Below are 26,485 nucleotides of genomic sequence, written 5' to 3' on the forward strand. Positions count from 1 at the left end.
TTCCTAACTACCCATTACCTGAACACAATTGCTTTGGAACAAATTGCAGTGCTGCTGGCTAGGAGGTTTGCTACATATGCTTACAGGATAAGCAAGCAATAAATTAACTTCCTCGCAATTGTCCACTATACCCCAAATAACACCTGTTATTGATGGGTGACAAGGAATAAACACAGACTGCTTCCCAGCATGCAGATCCAAGGTGTATAATAATGTTCATGTGGAAAGCAGTGGTGAGCAGTAGAGGGTGAGCTGAGTAAGATATCTTCTAAACTGAGCCTAACAGACACTAAAACAGACATCAGACTTCCTCTTTCCCTTCATTACCTTTTACCTTATAATAAAGCAGATTAAGATAGTGTTACCCATTTAATTATAGTTAATACATTGTACCTCATACCTCATTATTTTGCATATACAGGAGTTAGGTTTTCATGAAACCAGTTCAACATTTGTACTCTTTTTTGCACATTCTTTGTTCTTCATTTTAGACTAAGCCTTGATTTACACTTTTAAGGACTGTTGCAATTTAATTGTGACTGTTATATGCCATACAAAAGTTTTCTTATCCTTTTATGCCAGACAGAAGTTTTCTTATGCTTTTAAAATAGAATGAAAAAGAAAAGCAAAGAGATCACCTCTGATAAACCATCAGCTTTATTTAGACCTTTCTTTAATGAAAGATGATGCTTATGTTTTGAGTGTCTTGTTGGCTGTGTTTCCTCATTTGTTATTGGTGTGTTTTTTTCAATTCATAAACCCACATTAGAAACATGGTGTAAATGAAGATAATGATAATATTAAAATTAACATTTATATTGAAGAAAATTAAATGTGAAATTAGAAACCGGAGCTAACAGATGTGAACACATTGCAAAAAATTGTCTATAGTAAATTTAAAAATAAGCAAAGCCTTGCAGTACATACGATAGGACAAAGACTTAGGTAACCAGAGCCACTTCTCAGACACTAAATAATGTTCCACTTTTCTGGGAGTTTTACAGCTAATTTCTTTTAGGTACACATAGTAGGCCAGTAATTTAATCAGTTACTCAGCAGTGTTACTAGAGTGATGAAAGGAGGAAGCTAAACAGTTGTGTGCTGATCGAAAAAGATTTGATCCTGCTATCTTTCATTACTTTCCCATTTGTGTTGTTGGAAATTGTTTGCAAAGTACAAATGGTATTTTATTTATCCAGTCAGCTTGACTCTGTGATGCTGATTTCCTGACCACTGTTTTATAAACTGCAGCCCAAAACAGAGAGCCACAGGCAGCCCTGAACAGAATGATTTTCTTCATCAGCAAAAGAAGTTCTGCATGTTTATTCTTCTCTAAAATAAATCTTAGCTCTGTGTGTGGTGTAAAGAAGGACTGAAGGCCAGCTCATTCTTATGGAATGAAAATATATAAGGAAATGTCTATGGACATTTACTATAAAGGAAACGTATAGAGAAAAAGTCTGCAATCAACAAAATTTGCATAGTAAAAGCAATCTCTTAAACTATTCAATTGCTTATGTCAGAGGCATCAGTGATGGTTTGAAAATTGTGGTACCTAAGTAAATGTTTGGGATTCTTTATACTAATAGTAATAATGCATTTGCCTGAAAAGCCAGATTTGCCTAGATGCCAAATAAGTTCAGACAGACCACTGCGCTGTGGACTAAAATGTGGTTGATTTTTTTTTTTCTTATGTATATAGTTTTTTTAATGTGACATGTAAAGAAAAATTGATGTAGATCTTCCTGATTACAGTTTAAGAAATGGGAATGTGGTGATAGCAACTTATTTCAATGACCATGAAAGTCTTTGCTGATTAGAAAGAAAATTGTGCCTTAAGAGTCAGTAAGTGTTGAGACAGACTGAGAATTCCTGAAGTTCAGTTGAGTTAGACTAGCAGCAGGCATTTAAAGCATCGTCAGAGATTTTTCAGTTTAAGTATATAAAAATAGACCAAAGGAGGAAGAAACCAGTTGCTATGAGGAAAGAATAAGATTAAGGATAAATTTAGCACTGCCCCCCAATTAAGCAAATTCTTAATCTCATACACTGTGACACAAAAGCAAGACTGACAACAGCAAGAAAGATATAAAAATGGAAATAATCACAACTAAGGGAAAAGCATGATACCCTGAGGACTGAGGAGACCAGATAATGTTCGTTAGAATTATAAAAAAAAAGGATTTCAGAAATGTGGATCTGGTAATGAATATTTTTGGTAATTCTTTTTGGAGAAGGAGAGTGCAATCAGAATGAAGAATAGCAAAGTAATGTCTACATATAAGAAGGGGATGGAGTAAGTATCAATTATTCCTGCATATCAGTAATAAGGGAGTTACTGTCATTTTCCTTAAAGAAAAATGACATATGGTATAATATGGCATATATAAATGGTATATAATATAAAGCAATATAATGGCATATGATATATGATATTATATGATTAATACAATAGCCAGTTTAGCAAACACTGAATGTGCTAAACTAATCTGAAAGCTTTTTGTTCAGTGACAGTTTTCTAAACAAAGGACATTCACAAATCTCATCTCTGTGAACCCCAGTCAAGTGTTTGATCTACCAGTGAAAGAAATGTAAATATTAAGCTGGAGAACATGGAGTTGGATAAAACTACAAGGTCATAAAAAGGTAAATCTGGGAATGGAGAGCTTTAAAAATTGACTTATTAGCATGTAGAGATGCTATTTTAGTGAATATACTGAAGGCTGGGCTTGGAAACTTGGTAACTGAGTCAAAATATTGATCATCTTCTTTACCCAAAATATTAGGAAGATATGAAACATTCAAAGGAAAGATGGTTCTGAATATTACACAGAATGAGATGAATTATATTTAGGGTTGGACCTGGAACAATAGGAGTGGTATGAAATTTATTTTTACAAAGTGCAAGTTCCTACTTTTGGAAATCAAAATCAAAATATTTCTTTACACCCTGGGCCTGGTCAGTTTGGAATGGAGAGTCCCCTTGCTGGGCAGCAGACCACTGTGAATTTCAATATGTGTTATAACTCTAAAAAAGGCAAGCAATGTACCAAAAGAAGCTTTTCCTGCAGAGATAGAAAAGTATTAGTGCCATTGTACTTAAAAAAGTTTAGACCTCATTTGAACCTGGGTGTTTAATATTGGTTACGTATGTTCAAGAAAGATTAAATGAAAGCAGAACAAAGAGGAACAATTAAGATGAATGGGGGTATGGAAATGTTTTAAGATGAAACTCTATAGTTTTATGTAAGGTACGTCATGTTTACAGTGGCTGGAAAACAGACATTTGAGGATGCCTGGGGTCCTTAATAATTCTCTCAAAATCAACTCTGAAACATCTCAGTGATGACAAGTCAAAAAGTTAAAAAAAATCTAGAAAAATATTTGCTGGTATTTCTTTATAATAAAAGTTTAAAGAATTATAGCACTGACTACATTTTGCTGGTAAAATATAGATTTATATAAGACTTTAAAGGTAAGACTCATTTGAAATATAAAAAATGTGTTAATAACTTAATATCTTGGGTTTATGCTTACCTGAGGATAGCAAAGATAAGCTTATTAACTTATCCACAGAGATGTCTTGGGTTTTATACAGTATATAAACTATTAATTTTTATTCCTACAAGTACTTATTAAATGAATACACGTCTTAACAGCATTAAAGCACAAAAAGAATATGCAAGAACAAATCACAGGCAAATATTGGGCCAATTATGAATTGCCATATATGAACTACATTTGTACAGGGTGATGTACCAAAAATTGATTAATTTAATATGCCTGTTATATGGATTCCTGTTGTTGATGAAATTAAGGAAAAAAAAATAATAAATCTGTGAGTTAAATGAGAACCCTAAAGAGGAATTCTCACCTGCACACAGGCACTGAGTTTGAGATTCAAAAACAAGATATACCTTTTCCTTACTGAGGCTGCCACAGAATGCCATGTCCGGTAGCTCAGCACATAGTGCAACACAGGACTGAAAAAAATTTCATATACTCTGTTTCCTAGGTCTGTACTCCCTACTGATGTAGAAGATGTTAAATTAAAATTTCTCCACTGGAAGATTTTAAAAATATCTTTATGACCCTCTCTGGCTATTATCCTGTGGTGAGAAAGATGTTTTATGACCTAGTCTAGTTATAAACACTGTCATTGTAGGCAGTTACATACACAGACTTCCACAAGTATCAGAACAGCCTCTTCTATCCTAGGTGGTTTTTTTGCTATTGTTTTGCTGGTCAGAGGGTGCCAATTACACTCAGACACTAGAGTAAAAAGAGTAGGCTTATTTTACTGTTAATAATTGAAGAATATAACCAAGTAATATAGAAAATAAGCAACAAGAAAACTACAGAATAACACAATGATTACTACATAGAGTTAGTTATAGAAAATATATATATGCCTGTAATCTCCCGGATCATCCTTCCAACCCTTCTTATATATGGGTGTCACATTGGCCAATTTCCAATGTGTCGGAACCTCCCCGATCAGCCAGGACTGCTGGTAAATGATGGAAAACAGCTTGGCGAGCACCCCAGCCAGCTCCTTCAGCACCCTCAGGTGTATCCCACCCGGTCCCATAGACTGTGTGTGTCTGTGTGATGCAGCAGGTCACTGACTGTCTCCTCATGGAATGCGGGGGGGTCGTTCTGCCAGTCTCTGTCTTCTGGCTGAGGAGGCTGGATTCCCTCAGTACAACTAGTCTTGTTATTAAAGACTGAGGCAAAGAAGGCATTAAGCACCTCAGCCTTTTCCTCATCACTTCCCTGCAAGTGGGAAGTCCTACACGATGCATCCATCCGTAGGTGAGGCATACAAAGTCACGGCAAGAGGGTCCAGCATTATATACCAAAAATCAGCAAGTCAGAATGACTTGCACTTTTCTTTGATCAGAAACATCTGGTCTCATCCTCCTGTTGGATTCTACCCAAAGCCTCACCAGGGCATGGAGGGGAGAACCAAGGGAGTTTCTAACAAGGCCAAACACTTGGGTTGTCAGCCTTGAATAATGATAAACAAGGGAAGTTGGGTACACAGTCCCACAACGTTTCATCTTCATTATTGATTATATTTTGTCTAAGCTACATCTTTCACTGGTGAGCATACATATTTTGTTAATAACCAGATACTACTTAATAAAAACTAAGGGTAATAAAGATTTTACTAATTAGGAGATACTAATAATGGATAATGTTTGATTGTGAGGTTCATCTGGAGGTCAGCTTTGTTTCAGGGCCTATTATGCAGGCCCCAGCACTACAGCTATATGTTTGAAAAAAATAGGCATAATGCTGTAGTTCCAGCACAATACAGGTGTAGGGGCTATTGTTCCCAGTGGCAGCAGGTATTGCTGCCTCTGTCATTCTCATTCACCTGCCACCAGCAAGAGTCATAAATCTGACTATTCAGGGTTTTCCCTGAGATTCTTTTCCATCCCTCATTCTACCTCTTCATTTTTCTTTCCATTCCTCAGTGGGAACACCCCAGATCAAGTCTTTATTCTTTGCAAAGCTAAAATTAATTTTTCTTATATTGCTGAGGATCTTAGAGGCAAGCAAGCATAAAAAGGAACAATTTGATCCTAGAGAAATATTAACATTAGGTAGATTGGAAACCCGGCTTCTGTGTGCAACCCTGACAAAGAACAAATGAAGGCTCAGTTCTTCACTACATTGCCATGCATTAATATCATGTACTGTTCTGCACTTTTCATTTGATCTACATAAGATTTACCGGTCCTATCTTTGATGGATTTTCTGTTGATTTCCATTGGTTTAGAATAGGGAAGATATTGGCTGACCTCTGATGTAAAGGAGTTATTCAGTATTAGACTCATCACACATACAGATGTATCACTTTTTGTTATTACATTCATTCTCATGTGGAGTTAACACTTAAAAGCAATTTTATGGACTGTCTATGTAATTATCTGCCCATTTCAAGTGTTTTTTACATTGTGATTATAAATATATATCAAGTAAACACCTAAGAACATAATTAGCATATGGTTATGAGGTATTTTGCTCTGAACAACTAAAAAGCAGTTCAGCTTCAGAAGGATGAATGGGTCCCTTTTAAAAGGCAGCACTTAGTGAATGATGAGGTTCAATATAATGAGAATTTTGTGCAGAGAAAAATTATGATCCGATATCTCTGCACTCTACCTCTGTTATTTTGTATCGTGCTGTTTATTCTAGGTTTCTGTTATTTCACATTTTGCCTGTACCTGGTTGAATTATGTTAAAAAATGAATAAGGACTTTTCTTTTTCAGATAACACATTCAGCATTCATACTATAGTTATTGAGATTTCATTACACTATCAGGAAAAGTGATAACTAAATTAATACAAACAAAGATCTCTTCAGTATCAGTGCTTTATTATTCTGTGCTATTATTTCCTCTTTTTTTGTTGCATATCTGGAATATTTGCATCACAATTGTTGAAGTGTCTTTGGCTGTGCAACTCTAAACTAGGAGCTGAGTTGTATCAATGGCAAACCTCTCAGGTTGAAAGTACTTTTTTGTATTTGTATTAATGGTTCTGTAATGTGCTGTGATCAAGCAAGAAAAAAGATAGGTATGGAAATACCATCTTTTGTTGTCCTCCTCTCTCGCGTTTGGGGATGTCTAAACCTGTGTTCCAAAATATCAGCTGAAACAAAAGAGTTGGTAGACTGAATGCTTACTGCTCTGGGTACTATGAACATGTCTGGGAGAAGAGATGCATAGAAAAGCTTTCTCTTGGTAGCAAATTATTGAAATGCCACATGATGAAACAGGCAAGATAAACCTATTGCTGCATATAATAAAGCTCCATCTGCCAACACTGACAGTATTTGTTATCTGTACCTTTTCCTCAGACAAGATTTTCACAGCAGCTTTGATAGCATTTTTATTATTCTATCCTAAATACATTTTTCATAAGCAGTTATTAATAGCTGCATTTGTAACAAGGAAAACATGAGTTTCACAGCCATTTTGCATAAATTTAGTAAGCATATTTACATGCATGCGTCTCAGGGAATTATCATGTATTTACAGAGGAGGCACATATGCTTAGCATCTATTCTGTCCCCCTTCTAAATGGGGAACTTTCACTTAAAAGATCTGTCATTTTTCTTTACAAGCATGCAAACTGCAGTATAATTCAAACAAGTTCCCAGAGTCAGAATGGTCACTATCTTTACAGGACTATGTATAAATGCTGAAACCAGTGCAAATCCATTTCACTGCCTTATTCATTACTGCTCAGAGTAATCTCTCAGGTCCAGTCAAGTTCCAAACATGCCCAAGGATGGAGATGCCACAATGTCTTTGGGCAACCTGTTCCAGTATTTAATCACCCTCACGGTCTGGCTTCATCTTTGTACCCTCTGGTTGAATACAGCAGCTCTCCTAACCTCTCCTCACATGTTCTGTGGTCCAGCCCCCCAACAGTTTTGACAGGCTTCCTCTAGACTCTCTCTTTCTTGTGCTGGGATTGTCCAGACTGGTCACGACACTCCAAGTTCCAACCGAGATGCCAAATAGGGGTGAAAGATCACTTTTCTAGACCTACTGGCTCCATCTTTATTAATGCAGCCCAGGATGTAAGACATGAAAGACTTGCAAGCCTTTCCATTTGTTTTTGTTGAACTTCATGAGGTTTACATCGGTCCATTTCTTCAGCCTGTCCTGGTCTCCCTGAGCAGCAGCCCTGTCCTCTGGCATGCTGACTGCTGCCCCCTTGCAATTTGGTGTCATCTGCAAACTTGCTGAGAATGCTCACCATCCCATCACCTATGTCTTTAATGAAGACATTAAATGATATTGCTCTCAGTATTGATCCCTGAGGGATGCTACTATTTGCTGGCTGCTGGCCAAACTTTGCACCAGTGATAACAACAGCGATCAAGCCCAGCAGTCAAGCCAGTTTTCCAAGCCATCCTTATTGTCCACTTATCCTGGCATTGCCTCACTAATTTTGTGATAAGGAGACTGAAGCAGGCTGCTGAAGCCAAGGTATGCAACATCCACTGCTCTTCCCTTGCCCACAGAGCCAGACACCCCACTAGGTGAGTGATTTGCCCTCAGTAAGCCCCTGTCAGCTGTTCCACATCACCTTCTTGTCCCTTGGGTGTGTAGAACAAGCTTGTAAGAGAATTTGCTCCATAATCTTCTCAGAGACCGTTAGGTTGACTGAAGTTGCCTGGATTCTCCTTTGTTTAATATATTTAATAAAGTCAGTATCCATAATCATTTGATACGGTTATCTTTCACTTTTGAGAAGTGCTAAAATTAATGTGTTCTCATCTGCAACTTTTATGAAATATACATTATGTGGAAGAGAGAAGTTAGCCATAATGAAATAGTTACTTCTGTCTCTCACATACTTTCCTTCAGGTACTGTCTACATCTGTCTACACTGATAGTATTGTTTGCTCTAAGGAAAGCCCTTTAGGAGGTTGGATTATAGCTTAAATTTTAAATTCAGGTAGGTAAACACCTGAATAAAAATAGCAGTGAGCAGAGTCACTTCAGATATGCATTTATTGTTCCGAAAAACATGTTGTGTTACCAAAGTAAGATGGTGTTTACTCAGTCTTGAACACAGCAGACGTTTTAATTAGACATGTGAGTACAAGAGAAAATTGTTTAATATAGTCCAGGATAAGGATCTGCCTCTTACAACATAAGTTTAACTTTCTATTGTAGTAGAAGTTCTTAGGCTAATGTGACACTGAAACACCACAGCTGTTTGCTTTCTAAATTAAAAATGTTATATTCTTCTGGTATTACAGACCAGGTTTGACACCAATTGAATCTATATTTCCAGTGTTGATTCTAGCCAAAGACAATAGGCTGCTGAAGGGGGAAAAATGACCATGGGTCCCTGCTATCTCTGATTCAGCCTGGTTATCACTCAGAGACCCCAGTAGTTGACGTCATCCCACACAGCTCACTGTAACCAGTTGTGTCACAGAGGACACAGTGGGAGGGAGAAGGCTATTTCCACCCCTTGTTCAGATGCCAGCTGGTATTTGGGTCAGGAACACATTAATTTTTCCTTACAAACTAAAGATGAGTCTATAATGTATGCAAAGTCTTGAGCTCTCCTCTTTTGCTCTCTGAGTGACTCTGCAGAAAGAGCTCTGGCATACAACTCTGCTTTCACCCTTTCAAGGCTTTCCTTCTCTTTTATCTGGATTCAGCAACAAACAGGGAACCTACATCACACTACCTAAAACAAAGTGCAAACTTTCTTTTGTCTCTCATCTAAATACACACCTATGTATGAGCTAGGTGTAAAAATCTAGCCCTGTGTAACTATTTCTAACCACATTTACTCTGTAATCTTACTATACCAACAATGTTAAGAGATACTGCTGTGGAAATACTGAAATGACTGTCATATGTAATGGAAACCATATCGACATCTGCAGAGCTTCCTAATCTCACCATTCCTCAGAGAATAATAACTGATGTTTTCAAAATCTCTGTCAGATTTTCTACCACATCTTTTTTCTTCCTACTGAAAGTGTTGTTAAATTCTCCCGTATATACTTTGAAGGACTAGACAGAATAACAATAATTCATCAGTGGGCATCTGTTGACACTTACCATCACATATAAATACAAATCATTTTCCTGAGGAAATACCACCAACCTGTATTTTAAGTAGGGGTATTTGATTCTGCCTCTGATCTTGGATTTTCACTTCAGCTTTTACAAAATAAATGTAACATGTAGAAAAATGTTTCTATCTGGAATTGGTAGAATTGTATGAACAAAACTGCAAAAAGGTCATTTGCAAAGTCATGCCCTACATGACTTTGAAGTGTCCGTGACTGAGTCATGCCAGCACTGTGAAAATGTACTGGTTCTGTAAGTATATGGCTTATATTCCCTCTCACTGACTGAGAGAAAGATTAAGGTGTAAGATGCAATGTTTTTTTTTTTTAAAAAAAAAAAAAGCAGTTTTGACTTGAGCACAAGGAGGAAGCTGAGGCATGAAGGGCTGATACTTTGTGCCTGAAAAAGCCAGACTGGTGAAGATTCCCATGCAGGTCACATATGACCTTGTGCTTGTGGCTTCATGCATCTATTCTGTTCACATACACAGAGAGGATCTGACTCTGACTGGCATTATTTTACATGAGACATTGATACTCTGTAAGCCTGAGACCCTGTAAAGGGCTGTGTATGGTTTGAAAAATACATAAATACATTTTTCCTTAATGCCAGGATATTACTAGGTGCCACATCTGAGTTACAAAAGTCCACTCAAAATTTCAAGCCTATTTTCACTTAACCAGCAGTGTAAGAGGAAATGAGAAGTACCAAAATGAAGTACTGTGAACGATACTCTTCCTTCCTCCTTCTGCAGCAGCTGATTCCTCTGTCTAGAAAAGGGAAGATGGGAAAGAAAATTCTTTGTTAACATTTCCTTTTTCTATGCCTTAGGAAAATTTTCGAAGTAACTCTAGCTGGTTAATCCTGTTACATTTTTCCTAATATTGTTTCTTAGTGATAAATTAATGACAGAATGATACATATTTTAATGATCTGTAAAAATAACTCAGGTGTATCTAACTATCAGAGATTTTTAAAAATGGTTATGCAGTAACTAAGAATTATTGTATTGTTCATAACCTGAATAGTCAAGAGGATAACATCTTTTGTTGAAAATTATATCCTGAATAAACAAAAATGTGGGTTTTTTTAAGAATTCCTGCAAGGAATATTGAAAATATTTAGAAAATACTTAAGGGGTTTTTTTTTAGTTTGTAATATGTTGTCTTGAGAACCACAATTTCTATTAACAAACTTTACTTTTAAATGTAACTATTGTTCAACAAATTTATGATCTCAACATCACATTGAGCAGGCATAGAGACAATCCACATGAAGTTTACTGAATCTTAGATTATGGTAATTCAAAAGAAAAACATTGGAAATGTGAACTCATCATGGGAATATCCTAAAGATACAGAAAATATTTTGCATTTTCTGCTTTTATATTTAATCTGTAGTAAAAGATGTCAAACCAGATATATCACCCCCAAAAGCATAAGCAAAGCTTAATAAAGTGAAGTTGTGGGTTCGAGTCACTGAAGGATGAATAAGGGTAAATGCTGGAGAGGTGGACAACTATATTTACATTTCTCTCTTAATAAACTTTGAAATTAAGCTTTTCAGCTTCTTTACTTTTGCAACTACTTTTTCTGGGGCCCAAATGAATCTGTGTTATGTCCCTCCATCTCCACTCTCAATCTATAACTCTCTGAAGTGCAGGTTTCTTAGGGTAAGCTAAATTGCATAGCAACTCCATATTACAAGAGAATTCCTGCTTAGAGCTTTAGCTATGATCCTCAAACAAGTGTTACTATCAAAGAACAGGTGGAAAGAAAATATGAAAGTGTTCAGATGAGTGTTTTTCACAGCAGATAGAGCATCTGTGTGCTTCTTAGGTGCCATATACAGAGGATGACCCTCTTGCTCAGAATTCAGAAAAAACATTAGTTACACCTTCTATTTTGTTCTAATCCATTTTCCCAGCCGTAATACTTGGGTGTTATAATTGATATTTGTATTTCTTGCTATCTTTATATAACTGTGATTTCTTTTCCTAAAGTTGTAGCTGGGTGACAAATAGTATGTTTACAGAAAAATATTATGTAACTTTTAAACTCACTATTCTTATAAAAAATACTCCACTTACTTTACTAGAATGAGTACTTATGAAATTGGTTTTGAATCACAAAAATAAGGTGATCATTTGTATGATGACCAGAGCAACTTCAGGTGTAATCTTCTGTGATAACTTGTGAGCTTTCTTTTATTCATAGTCTGATACCTGGTTTTTCTTCACTTTTCTGAAATATAGCTGTAATTAAAATGAAGAGTAATCAAAATGTATTTTAAATCTAAAAATCTAATTCTAAATAAGAGGAATCGATACATTCGAAACAAAGTCACTCAGGAAATCAGTTTCTTGGCCAATGTTGCAGATATTCAGTTCATGTGGTTACTTATGTGATACAAAGTTTTATCCTCAGTTGACAGCTGTCTGTTGTAAATCTGGCTTCAAGTGCTGGTCTTGCTTTTAGTTCTTAAAAACAGAAAAAACAGTTACAGCTTTCACTAAAAGAGCTTTCAGCTAGGAGTATTTTATTCTTTATGTTTTCTCAGCATAGTGATACAATTTTTAATTGACTAGTTGATAAGCAGTTTAAATTCTAGGAATAAGTTAGGAACATTTTTCTAGTAATTCTAGTTTATTATACAGTTGCAGAATGTTTTGGTATGTACTCCATGAGGTATTGAGCTAATTACATTTATTTTTGCCCTCATCAAACAGTATGATTAATAAACAATTAAATCTGAAGAATGTTCTGTACAAATAACAGGCTATATGAATGACTGATATTGTCCCTGCAGGGGTCTGAGATAGGCTAATGGGAAGGTTCAGAAAGGACAGGTCACGCTAAAAATAAATTATATAATTCCAAGAATAATTTCAGAACTTTTTATGTGGTTTTATGAATAATGCAATGTAGTATTACATTATTTATGTTCTGCACAATGTTTAAAATATCTATTACAGATATTCTTCCTTTCTAGTTATCAGATTAGTTAAACCCTGATTTTGGTTTGATGAAAAAGAGATTTTCAGAGAAAAAAGACAATAATTTTGTGCATATTCTTTAATAGGCATTGGTGATTTTTAGAATGCCTCCTTCCTTCATTATTCATTAGTCAGTCAGACATTAATTCTGATTCCCACATGCATTTTTTATTTATTGTTTCTGCTCCCTAATATAATGACTAAAAATTTTAATAAGATAATAATGAATAGTAGATGGGAAATAATAAATAATGCATGACTGGTTAAAAAAACAAAATCTCATAAAAATACATGACAAGACATGTAAAATTTGGGGAATCACAACTTTTTTTTCTGCTATAGTAGCTGTGTGAACACTCACTATTTCTTTATTCAGTGGATTAAATCTGTTAAGAGGTCAAAATGAGAAGAGCATGTTGAAAGTCAGGTATGAGAGGATAAGGTTTCTCTTAAAAAAATAAACTTAGAACATTTACAATCACTTCACGTGGCTTTCAACACTTTAATATGGGAGTTCAATTCGCATACAGTAAATTTTCTTTCCTCAGTGCTCCTACAAATGTCTTAATGCAGTTGATATGAACATAAAACACTGCTTTGGTTTTTGTGGCAAATAGTTTCAAGGACACACTTTGAACTACAGGATAAATTATTTTCTATGTCACTCTTTAGTTCTGTACTTCTCCAATGTAGCATATCTTCTAAAGAAAATTGCTTTCTCCTGTAAGAACGAGGGAAGTCACAAATTTGAAAAGGTGAGACTCATGTTTCTCCTTTCCCTTTGGAAAATTCTGCAGTGATGAACTGTAGACACACAGGAAGGGGAAAAAGAGTTTCTGTAGATTACACATGGCATTTGCATTAATGTGGAAATTTGATTACACAACAAAACCAGTCTTCAAGAAAAGTCAACCTTTAAGCAGACTTTAATCTGCTAAGAAAATATGAGAAATATCTCAGACATAAATGTGACATAATGAAAATAAAGGAAGATAAATTCCTTCATTCCCAGGCTTCCCATGAAAAAATATGTTAACATGTATGTAGAGTCTTAGAGACAGCTACAGCTGTCGGTTATCCAAAAGCAAGTTGTACATGCAAAAGGCACTGGAGAGGTACAATGAAATCCTCTCTCTTATTTGCATGTTCCTTATGATTAATAAAGAACATTGGAGAGACTGAAACCTATTTTCATTTCTATAACAAATTATGTGTTTAGAAAGTTTCTTCACTTAGGACGTTGCATCTAACATTCTTTCTCATCCAAACAATATAGTAACTTACCTCATAATTTACTTATTTGTAAACTGCTATGTGTCTTTACATATTAATGCCACTTTTTCCACAAGGGTAGGACAGGAATTTCAGTGCATCCTATAAACACTCCTGAACCCAAGACAAAGAGAAAGCTGAGTAATATTGGATTAAAGGAGTGAAATACATTTTATATAACTGCACTTTAATAAATCTGGTATATTCACAGCTTCACAGATTCTTGCTTTAAAAAATACTTTGGTTTTATATAAAACAACATGTGTTATGGCCATTATAGCTAACATTTTAATCTATGTTTCTTCTACCTCACATGCTAAAGAATCAGAGCTTTTTTCAATAATTAGGATTATAAACAACACTAAAATGAGACTCAGTCTGAGAAAACCATGAGTTAATATGTCTTGGAAAACTATAAATTCAGCTATGGAGTAAGGAAGGAAAAAAAACCCCAAACCCCACAAAAACATCAAAGGCAGAAATATTGATGTAATCTGTAGGGCATGAATAGATATAAAACTAGAGACACATTTGCAACGTGATACAGTTCCACCAAAAAACATGGAATTTGGGAAAACACATTCATAATCAGACGCATCATTATAGAACAGGAAGGTGATAAATCTTCTTCTGACTACAATGAGACTACATAATGCCTGTAGATATGACTCCTCAATATTATGACAGAAACAACAACGTATATTATTAAGCATATACTCTACTTTCAAAGGACGCTTGATACCTCATTCATATGAGCCTGAATTTACTGGTTTTATTTTGATCTCCTACAAAAATATGGCCTATGTAATCTCACTGCTGATTGTACATCTACCCATCTTCATAATGCTTGAACTTGCTGTCCAGTTTTAATGAAAGTCTAAATGTTTCAAAGTTTTAAACTTTCTACAGATTTGATTATCACCAGGGGCTGGAGTAAGGTTCAACTCAGTACTGCCACTGAAGGAAATGTTCCAGTATGAATAGGATAGTTCTCTTTTGGCTGACTTGGCTGACAAATTTCAATCCTCATGAAGGACAGGAATATTATTTTGCCAAAACACATGATGCCATTTAATTGAAACTTCAGTACTTTAGTTCAAATCTCATTCCCATGTCCCCAAAAAGAACTCTTCTAGCCACAGAATTTAGCGTAGTGTGTTCATCAATGTTAAAACATAACATTTGCATTAATTTATATATTAATAGTCATTAGCCTTGACAATATATAAAATTAGGACTAATGTTACCTAATGTTTCAGATTATTTGTCTCGTCTTCAGGAATGTCTGAATTGTACTGTCCTGAAAGAATATAAAATGTTGAAGAGGAAAACTTAAATCCAGATTCTGTTTACTGTACTTTTACAGCAAACATGTTATTTTATTGCCTTTGCTCTAACATCTAGAACCTTTTTCTGTGGTATGTACCATACATTGTGGCATGAACTGTACAAATTCATAGCAAACAGTTTATTGTTTCATTAAAATTCAAAAAGGAATAATGACATTTGGGTAAAATTAATAATTCAGTCAGAATCATCGTATCTTATTAGAATTCAGCCTTATCCTTTAGCTGAGAAAATGGCTATCATCCACATCTTATTCAAAGAACTTGACGGCTATCATATGGTTTCAGAGAGACTTTCAAATTCTCAAACACCAGCGACGTGTACTGTGATTCATCTTGCTTTATCTTTTCCATAACTATCTTACAGCTGAACAGAAAAATCTATTTCACATGGAGGGATCATGGTATTTTTAACTTTGGTGGATTGTTACAGAGGCTCTCAAATAAACAACCAACCACCAAAATGTGAAAATTTATTGTCAACACAATTAACTAACCCTCTGCAAATTACAGGCTCAAATGTCTGAGAGGAGAAGAGAACAACTTGCTAGGGTTTAACGACAGTCCAAAACTCATAATAAAGCACAACTCCCTAGGGTTTAATGACAACCCCAAACACTCTATCACTCACCTAACAAGTGAGGGCTCTCAGCCTCAAGGACCTGCTCAGGGCAGCATACCAACCCAAGGCGTTTCCTTGGGCAGCATCCCGACCCAAGGAGCAAGTCCTTGACCTCAGTGTGCTTCTCCAGGAGACGAGCTCAAAATCGCTCCCCCAAGGGACTCCATTTATATCCAGGCCCAATCTGACCTGGAGTCAGTAGCGGCTCCCATTGGCAAAAGGCCCCAACTACCATGAAGCCCCGAGAGCAAAGGCAATCAGGAGCTGCTACACTTCAGCAGCCAAGAAGCTCTGCTTTCATTGGGTGGGTGCACCTGCCACATGTATGAGCAAGCATTAGGAATTGCAGGACTGTCAAAGTACCCTCAAATTAAGAAACAAGAAACACTCAAAACACAAAAATACAGCAATTTGAGCTGAAAAAAAGTTTGACGCCTCTCCAAGCTGTTTACAAGTCTGTTAGGACATGTTAGTTTGACAAAATTTAAATTTTGAACTATCCATGTTTGCATGTAGAAAGGGAGGGAATGCCTTACTGCCATTTACTAGCATGTTTTCCAAGAATAAATCTGTTATTTATATATCAAAGGATCACAAACTTTGAGATACAATTTCTGATTCTCTGTGGCAATCTGCTAACTCACAGGAGACCATCCAGTCACTGGGGCTGGGCCTGGCTGTCAGCACCTATCCCAGTGCCCCAGCCAGGAGCAGGGCAGCTGGGGGACACTGGGGGTATCTTCGGGCACTTCCCTGGGGGCAGGGACAGGCTGAGACTGAGCTGGGATGACAGCCTGAGGATAAGGGTCAGGATCAGCCCTGGTGAAGGGATCTATGGTCAGACATGGCCCCAGGATGGCCAAGTAAATCCATGGTGATGGGGACTAAGTGCCCTGCCCAGAGACCTCTTTCTCTGACACCACTCTTTGCTGTACCAAATCACAGAATCACAGGATGGTTGAGGTTGGAAGGGACCTCTGGAGGTCATCTGTTTTCAAGACCGCTGCTCAAGCAGGGCCACCTAGAGCCAGTTGCCCAGGACCTTGTCAATAACTTTTGAATATTTACAGGGATGGAGACTCCACAAACTCTTCACAACCTGTGCCAGTGGTCAGTCACCATCACAGTTACAAAATATTTCCTGATGTACAGGAGGAACCTCCTGTATTTCAGTTTGTGTCCATTGCCTCTGGTCCTGTCACCCTTCTTTGAACCCTTCCTTCAGGTATTTCTCTACATTGATGAGATCCCCCCTGAGCCATCTCTTCCCCAGCTCTCTCAGCCTTTCCTCATAGTAGAGATGCTCCAGTTCCTGTATGGAACTTCACAGTATGTTCAATCTGTATGGCACTTCACAGTATGTTCATGTCTCCCTTGTGCCAGGGAGCCCAGAATTAGAGAGAGCACTTCAGGTATGGCCTCACCAGGAATAAGTAGAGAGAAAATATCACCTCCCTCCACCTGCTGGCAATACTTTGTCTAATGCAACCCAGGATACCATTAGCCTTCTTTGCCACAGGGCCACACTTCTGGCTCATGTTCAACCTGGAGTCCACCAGGAGCCCCAGGTTTTTTTCTGTCAAACTCCTTTCCAGATGAGTGGACCCCAACAGATATTGCTGCATGAACAGCCCCTACTAGCTATTTTGGACCATGTCATCCTAGATAACAATAGAACCACTTCTTTGGTAACTCCTTGAATGATAAAATTATTTATAAAAGGGAAATTTTCTGATTATGTTGTTTAAAGTCAGCCTTCAGCCACAACTCCCCACAGAAGGCCCATGCATCACCAAAGGATGTCCACAGATAGATGCCAGGGGACTTGGTTGTCTCAGCACTGACAGTGCTTCGGACACCTCACCCTCCATTTGCCAATGACAAGAAGACAGATGAAGAAGTCACAGAAAACATGAAGGTTTCCCTGTGCACAAAATATGGTTGTTACTGAGATCAGGCCTTTAGTCAAGTAACTCCTATTTCAGAAGACTGGACAATGTCATCCTGGCATCCCTTATTTTGGTATGAAGCTGTCAACTGGCTACAGCAGGAGTTAAAATGTTAACAACTAAAGCTTAGAGAAACAATTACAGAAACAAGGTAACATCCTATATTTAGTTGTATGAGTCTTCAGAACTACTTCTGACCATTTGATGACAATATTCTCTGGACATAGAACTATTGCAATATACCAGGAAATAAATCCTTAGACCACAATATTATAGACTGTGTAATTCCTAATTTGGAGATCATGAAAAAAGAAATGAAGGCTATCTTCCTTCAACAGGTCCCATAAAATGTTAAATTTATTGTGAAAAAAATTGTTTCTGTTTTAAACAACTCGATATGTTCATCTTAGTCTGAAGCACTGTTTTCTAATTCCATATGTTCATCAAAGTTGGCTTCTGTTAAGTAGAAATTGAATGAGCTAAAGTATTACAATGTGAAACTAAATCGGTCATCAAAAAAATATAACAAGAACTATAGTTTCCTAGTTCCAAAGCTCGTAGCCTGCTGTCACTTATACTGATGTTAAACAAGAGGATCTTCCTCAGTGTAGCCCTCATTTATAGCAATGTAGTTTAGTGCAGAATGTGGATGGACAGTTACGTGCTTTTTAACACAATGTCAATTCACAGTTCACTAATTATACACACACAGATAGTGTTTGTCCCCAGAGTGTAAGAGATTACATTGTGGCCTGTGGAAATGCTGAAAATTATGTATCCTGCTAGCTATTTCTTCTACTTTCAATTTGGATACAGATTCAATGATGTTGGAGTGTGGCATCACTGATTTCCCAAGCAACCATCTTGACTAATCGTAGAAGATGGACTGTGAATTCTGCATTATATATTTTTAGAAGTTAAGATCTGTTTAAGCTTCCTTCCTGACTTTACCTTCCATATGCAGTGGACCACTTCCAGCATGGTGAAAGACGAATTGTGACTGTGAAATGCCAGATCTTTAAATCTCTTCTTTGGCCCAGAGAATGATTTTTTGAGAATATTTAAGCCACTAATTTTCAGTGGCTGGTAAGATTATTTGGAAAACCGTCTCCTTGATTCCTACTTGGCCTGATTTAATCAGATTCTTTTTCTCCAGACCGAACTTTGGAGAAATGAGAAGGAAGATAGAGAGGAAGACAATCTCACATGTGAAGCCTCTGACTTTGGTAAGACATTGGCTCAGATCTTTATTTACAGCACGATTTTAGGTGTTAAGTAAATTAAAGGCATAGCTATAAACATCACTCTTTACAAGTCAGTGCAATATGAAAACTTTTGAATGCCAATGATGATATATCATATACATTCATTTCAGATTTTAATTCAGTTATGATTAATAAGAAGTGCACAGAAGCATGAATCAAACTCCAGCTGAGTATACACAAGTGGCTCAGCAAAAGAAGATGAGGATCTATTTATTCATAACAGTATGTAAAGCTGGGAAAAATGTTATACAAAGCTCTGGCCTGAACAGTGTCTAATGTGAACAATGAATGTTTGGGGACTGAGTCAGATTTACACTTGTGGGGACTCTGCCAGCACCTGTAGTAGAAGTTTTTCCTCATCACCCCACACACTGCATGACTTACACTGTTGTCTGCCTTGGCCTGTTTCTCCTCCTAGTTTCTGATTGCTCTGGCTGCTCATGCCTTAAACTGTTTTTGTTTAGAAGATGCTGGAAAAGGATGTGAAGCTTAGAAGGCAAGAGCATACTTTGGGAGAGACTGAACAGCTGCTGTCTTGTCCTACATATATCTGAGCAGTCTAATAAGTCAATACTTTTAAGGTACATATATAAGTACCTTAAAATTTTTAAGAAAGGAATACATCTATGCAGGGAAAAAAAAAAAAAAAAAAAGGCAAAAGAAAATGCTCTGAAAAAAGTGATTTGAGATTTCAGATTACCATTTTGTTTGTTATGTTTGGGTGAGTAAGGGACATGAAGGTTGTCTCTTCCAACTTGTTCTTTTCTCTTTTTTTCTGACCATCATGTAGATTTCAAAAGTTCAAGTATTCTCCTTTTTTTTTTTTTTTTCTTAAAAAATAAAATTAAAATGCTGTTTTGTGGAAATAGATATTAATCGTCTCAGTGTTTTGCGAGACCATATTAAAGATATTTTGGAGGTTCAGTGTGATTTGCAGATCAAGACAGTTCAGTAATGTGTAGGCAGAGAAACTTCACACTGCAGAAGCAGACAATGAGGTTTGTTAATTACTACCCAGGCTCAGAAGTGCCCTGTTATTGTCCCTGGAGAATATAGCTCTCACAGAGCCTCCTTTTGATTTCCAGCTGGGAAAGAGAGTTTGCCCTTTTCATGGAAAAAAAAATCTGGTGCCCAGAGCTTGAAGACCTCATTGTCTATTTTAGGGCTTTTAGGAAAACCACCTGCACAGCACCTGATACCTTCACTCAATTTCTAAATAAAAAGCTATTCCTGATCTCCCCTGTGGGGAACAATTTATCCACAGTCAAAATTTGTATTTTGTCAGTATTATCCAGACAGGCAGTTTTCATATTATTTCCATATCTATTTTATGCAGGGGTTCATGTATGAGGACTCTGCTCAGAATATGCAGACCTGCTTTGTGTGATCACTGAGTATATATATTATCAAGTTGTTTTCAGAAGTATCATAACAATTTCCTTGTGAAATATAGAAACAACATTGAAATTAGAAGTCTAAGGATGAATTACATAATTAAAATGTCAGTAATGACTTATCTTTTAGAAAAATAATATAAATCTTTGTTTTTGCAAACATATCATCACATTTCACCGGTAGCTAGTTTTCCCAGGAGTAACTGGATAATTAGAAAGATTTGCTGCATACATAGAAAAATAACTTTTGTAGGTAAATTCCCTCAACAGGATTTATTTTAATAAAAGAACCAGACTGAAAATAAACACTTTCATTTTATGGCACAATTACTACCAATGACATATTACTGCAGTGAACTCTCTGATTTCCTTTTAGTCTAGCATCATATTTCACTGCCTGCCCCTTCTGTTTAGTATGTACAGTACTGTAATGCTGCTCAGTAAAAGAAAAATTGTTCATTCTTTGTTACTATTCATTAATTTGGACTTTTTTAATTACACTTAGATGGGCTTAAATTATGAAAATGAATAAAGCAAAGCTCAGGGAGAGACAGTTCATAAGGAGTGAATGCAGGTAGCAGCCAAGTACCTGCAGACCTGGTTTGCCTGTTTTCCTGTCTGGCCTTTTTTAAAGAAACTCTTGTCAGCAAGCCATACAGCAACATCAGGACAATGCTGTGCTCAAGTCAATATACCCTGAGAAGAGGTACCAGTATGGGCTTCTCTGTAATCAATAGGATGACAGCACTATGTCAGTTCTAGAGTTTCATCAAATCTCTTTCAGCTGAAGTATTATCTCCTTGTAATTGTGCCCGTTGGGCACCACTATTATCTTTGACTCTAGCAATATCATCTTTTCCAGTGGCATGCCTTTTAGGTTTTCATATTCAGATATATCTTTCATATATATGAGAATGTGTTTTAATGTGGGTTTTTTTCCAATAGTTAGATGATGACCAGCTCTAGTAAAACTGAGGGTTGTACTTCAGATGAAGTTGTCAGGAACTGAAAGCAGCCTTGCAGAGAAGGACTTGTGAGTAGTAATGGATGGAAAGCTCACTGTAAGCCAGCAATGTGCACAACGTGCCCAGAAAGCCAATTGTATCCTGGGCTGCATCAAGAGAGGTGTGGCCAGGAGGTCGAGGGAGGTGATTCTCACCTTCTACACCTCTCTCCTGAGATTCCACCTGCAGTGCTGTATCCAGCTCTGGGGTCCCCAACATAAGAAGGACATGGATCTGCTAAAGCGGGTCCAGAGGAGGGACACAGAAAGATGATCAGGGGGCTGGAGCTCCTGTCTTTTGAGGACAGGCTGAAAGAGTTGTGGTTGTTCGGCCTGGAGAAGCGGGGGCTCCAGGAAGATCTTATAGAAACCTTCCAGTACTTAAAGGGAGCCTACAGGAAAGATGGGCAGTGACCCTTTATCAGGGAACGTAGTGTTAGGACAAGAGGTAATGGTTTCAAACTAGAAGAGAGTAGATTTAGATTGGATGTAAGGAAGAATTTCTTTCCTGTGGGGGTGGTGAGACACTGGAACGGGTTGCCCAGAGAGGTTGTGAATGCCCCCTCCCTGGAAGCATTCAAGGCCAGGTTGGATGGGGATTTGAGCAACCTGGGCGAGTGGAAGGTGTCCCTGCCCATGGCAGGGGAGTTGGAACTAGATGATCTTTAAGATCCCTTCCAACCCAAACCACTCTATGAGTCTATGATTCTAAGGCTCCCTACAGAAGATATCATTCTGGGGTTGTGCTGGAACTTCCAGATAAGTTCAACTGTTCTACAGTCTTCCTGATAGGGCAGCCTGAATATCATTAGTGCTGAATGTTGTCCTCTGCCCCTTCTCTGAGACTTCTGAGACAACCCCTTCCTTAAAGGCTTACAAAAGTCTATCCCCTGGAGGATGGATGATTCAGGACTTGGCTTCAGATTCAGCTGTGTTTTGCTGAACGAGGATGTCAATTAAACTCAGACACCAGAGTGAAGAAAATAGGCTTATTTTACTGTTAATAATCAAAGGATATAAACAAATAATACAGAAAATAAGAAATTTAAAAAATACAGAATAGTGCACTTAATGGAAAACAATACAAGGTGATGCATCTAATCATTACTACACAATGGAGAGAATAGTGATTAAGAAAAATACATCACTACTTGCATAGGTTAGCATCATCCAGATTCACAGTCACTGGGGACCCCCAGTTGTAGTGAGGATTTGGAGTACCTTTCCCTGCAAGGGAAGTCCTACACAATGCATTCATATGTAGGTGAGGCATCCAAAATCACAGTAAGAGGGTCCAGAATTATATACCGAAAATCAGCAAATCAGAATGACTTGCACTTTTCTTTGAGCAGAAACATCTGGTGGTTCACCTCACAACCAACTGAGACCAGGCCTTGGCCAGAGCCCAGGGCACAGTTGGTAGTTTTCTGAAATAACACCTAGATATTCTATCAGCATAATATTTTAATAGTTAGTTGCACAAGATTTGCAAATGTCCTTAACGTATCTGGTCTGACATTAGTTCTTGAAGTATCATCAAAAAGCCCTTAAAGTGTTAGCAGTTTATAATAACCTAATGTACTAATTATTGACTATAAAAATACACAGGGTTCATCTTATAGGTCAACTCTGGCTTAAGCTTGTTTTCCAAGTCCGAGCACGTCAAGCTGCCATGTGAATGGTGGGGGTGAGGCCCAGCATTCCTCTCGACCACAGCCCTTAATACTGGGATCACATACTGGGATTACAAGGTGTCAGGGAGACAGACTTGGTTTCCTCAAAATACTGTAACTTCTCACTGAATTTGAAGCATTGGCATCACTGCTTAATACCAGTTTTGGACTTATCCAATATAGAAATTCAATGCTCATATTCATTTTAGGAGTTAGAATCAATAAAGGATGATGGTGTTCACTTACTAAGTCATATAAAATGTAAAACATCCTTTGATAAGTACCTGCACTACCTGTTTTCTCACTTGCAGATCTTCAACAGAAATAAAGCATGAAAGATTTCCACCCCTAGAAGGGCACTCCTATTCAAACTTATGAGTGAAGACTTCAGGTAAAATTGGGGCCTCTTTGCATTGTGATGTCAATTGCTACCAATGATTACTATATAATTATAATATCATAAATTATAGATGTATTTATGGCACACCTAATGTTTTTAAGCTGCGTTCTGTCAATCAATTTAACACAGTTATGTTAATCATCATGGTTTAAACATCTGAGATTTATTAGCAATTAACATATGCTTTTAGTTTTCTTCCAAAAATACTCATTATTAAATATGAATGCTGTAGATGAAAATGTTTTGTGATTATCTCAATTCATTAATAGGTGCTGAAACTAGTGTAGTACTTGATAGCATTAAAATATAAAACTGCTTCTAGTTTATGAAAAGAATAACTGTTTGTGAGAGCTACTTTTCTTCTGTTGCATTGCAGAAATGTGTGTTTATGACATATTGAAAATGAAAGCTCACTTGTTACACTCTCTGTGCAGCAAATCTGAAATGTTACAGCTTTATGTCCTAAATCCATTCTGACTTCACTTTCTGTATTACAGAGATTCATGTGAAACTGGAGTTTTAACGGTATGGTTTTGTCTATTACATAGCACAGGATATTTGGAGGTATTTAGAGAGCATAAGATTATAGATAAATACTGAATTATTTAAATATCTCACTACACACTAATGAAAGCTCCTCTGTGCCTTTGAAAGTTACAGCCATCTGTAAACACCTAAATATCCCTTTTCAAAGGCCTTTTCTCAGTCAGTTCTAAAGATGGGATTTCCTAGGTGGACCTGATGAGGAATGAGTTGTTCTAGGTCACCCAAAGGAGGCTGTGAAGCAACAGCAACAGCAATGAATCTTATTTCACTCACAACCAGGAAACAGGAACAGCCTGGGGAAAAGCAAGCAAAGGAGGGCAGTGTAAAATGTAAAATACAGTAATGGATGGGGCAGAAATAACCTAAGGAAATTAGATAAAGACAGAAGGAATATGAGGTCGCCCTGTGGGAGTGGGCAGGAATAACACAGTTATGTCTTAAAGGCTGTAATTATCCTTGTTTAAATAGTGTAGACAGTCCAGGGACAGAAGCCTGAGATGATTGCAGAGGAGAACCAATCTGATTGTGATGATGACCCTGAATTTAGGTGCAGGCACAAGTGTGATGGAGGGTGAAAGCAGGAGGGGCAGCTGCTTTTCATATCCACTCCCCAATGCTTTGTGCTGGGCTGCATGGGGAGTACAGAAATAATGGCTGCTATACACACAGCTCTGCAGCTCTGCCCTGGGTGGTATCATCTATTTTCAGTAAACTCTAGTCTGTTTTACATGACAAAGAATGAAAAAACACTACATTGAGGGGCAATTAGGCAGAACATCAGCACATCCTTAATGGATTCCCTGAACAGGGCTGCTTTACCTATGGCCCATCAGTAAATTCCTCATTTTTTTTTCGTTTTATTTTAAGAAAAAACTACAACTTGAATTTTATACAGAAATGCATTCTTTTATGTGGTTAACACATTTGTGCTTAATGTATTCATTTATAGGTTTATTTTAGCCACTGGGTATATTCCAAAGAACGGGTGGAATTTTGGGACCTTGGCAGTGAAAGAATAACTTACAGGAGGGAATGGTGTGTAGCAGGTACATCTGGGATCATACTTTAGAGCAAAGGTTTGTCTGAAGTATTGACTGGAAAAGAATGAACTGATTATTGTGAGGACAATCAGGTAGTACAGGGACAGAAAGAACAAGTCTGTAGGAGAAGATTGCTATTAGTTTTGAAATGAAGAACTAGAATTGCAGTAGAAATAAACATCAATGTACAGAGTAGATGTCTGAGATAAAAACATGTTTACGTCAGCCTCTGTGAATCTAAGACTGACCCCATCTTTCAGAGCAAGGACAGCTATTAATTTTAATTTTTCTGATTTTTGCTTTTTCACCTGACAAAGGGACTTAACAGATAGATGCCTTTGCAATATAGACATTTTTAACAAGGACATTGGAAGAATCATAAAAAGTAAATGCCAAATCCTAGGAAACAAAAATCAGTGAACTGGAAAGAGAAAACTTTTAGAAATTATCTAATCCTGGAAGAAGAATTGGGAAAAGTCTGTAGCTACATTCAGATCTGAAAACCTTGACCAGAGAGGTTGTAGGATGGGCCAGTTGGCTGAGATGGGCAACAGAATTCAGAAACACTGGGATACAGAATATTCTTCAGGTTTACACCTGAAGTGGTACTGCTATTAAAAAAAAAAAAAAAAAAAAAAAAAAAAGGAAAAGAAAAAATAAGGGTGTCAGAGAAACCCAGAACAGGCATGACAGGCATGAAGGAATTTCTGAAATATAGCTGGAAAATAAGCACAGCACCTACTAAAACTTGAAGTTACTCCATGTAATATGTGCCAAGTGTCAAGATGCATACTTGAGCTAGACAAGTAACACAAATTACCCGGACTGTTTCAAGCAGTACCTAAGATGCATAGCGGTAATTAGCCAGAGTTGTGCTATTCTCTCTAGGCTGTGTCAGTCCTGTCTGCCTGGATTTGTACTGCAATATTTTCTCCCAGTTTCATCTGATCTTGGTTATATAACTGCTCTCTCCAGTTCAAATCATGAGTTCAAGGGATAGTTGTATATCTTGACTGTATATGGAATGTGTAAATTTTGATTAATTATATGCTATTGTTATATTTTTGAAGCTAAAATTGAGACCAGCTAAGTAAAATATAAAGGAAGTACAACAATTTTCTTATCCCCACTTAGCTCTCAAATTCTCCTTACTTTGTGAAGTAATTTAAAATTCTGCTTCAGTTCAAGTATACTTTTTGTTTGGTTTTCAGTTTTAAATAATTACTTAATTTTAAAACTGTGAAGAAATTAATTTATGAGGGGTCCTGCAAACAAGCTTCCCAGGTTTTCCTCATATGAGTACACTCCTGATAATTTTATTTTGACTTTTTTTAAAAAAAAAAATACTGTAAGAAT

This window comes from Athene noctua, chromosome 2, assembly GCF_965140245.1.
Source record: "Athene noctua chromosome 2, bAthNoc1.hap1.1, whole genome shotgun sequence".
Taxonomy (NCBI): domain Eukaryota; kingdom Metazoa; phylum Chordata; class Aves; order Strigiformes; family Strigidae; genus Athene; species Athene noctua.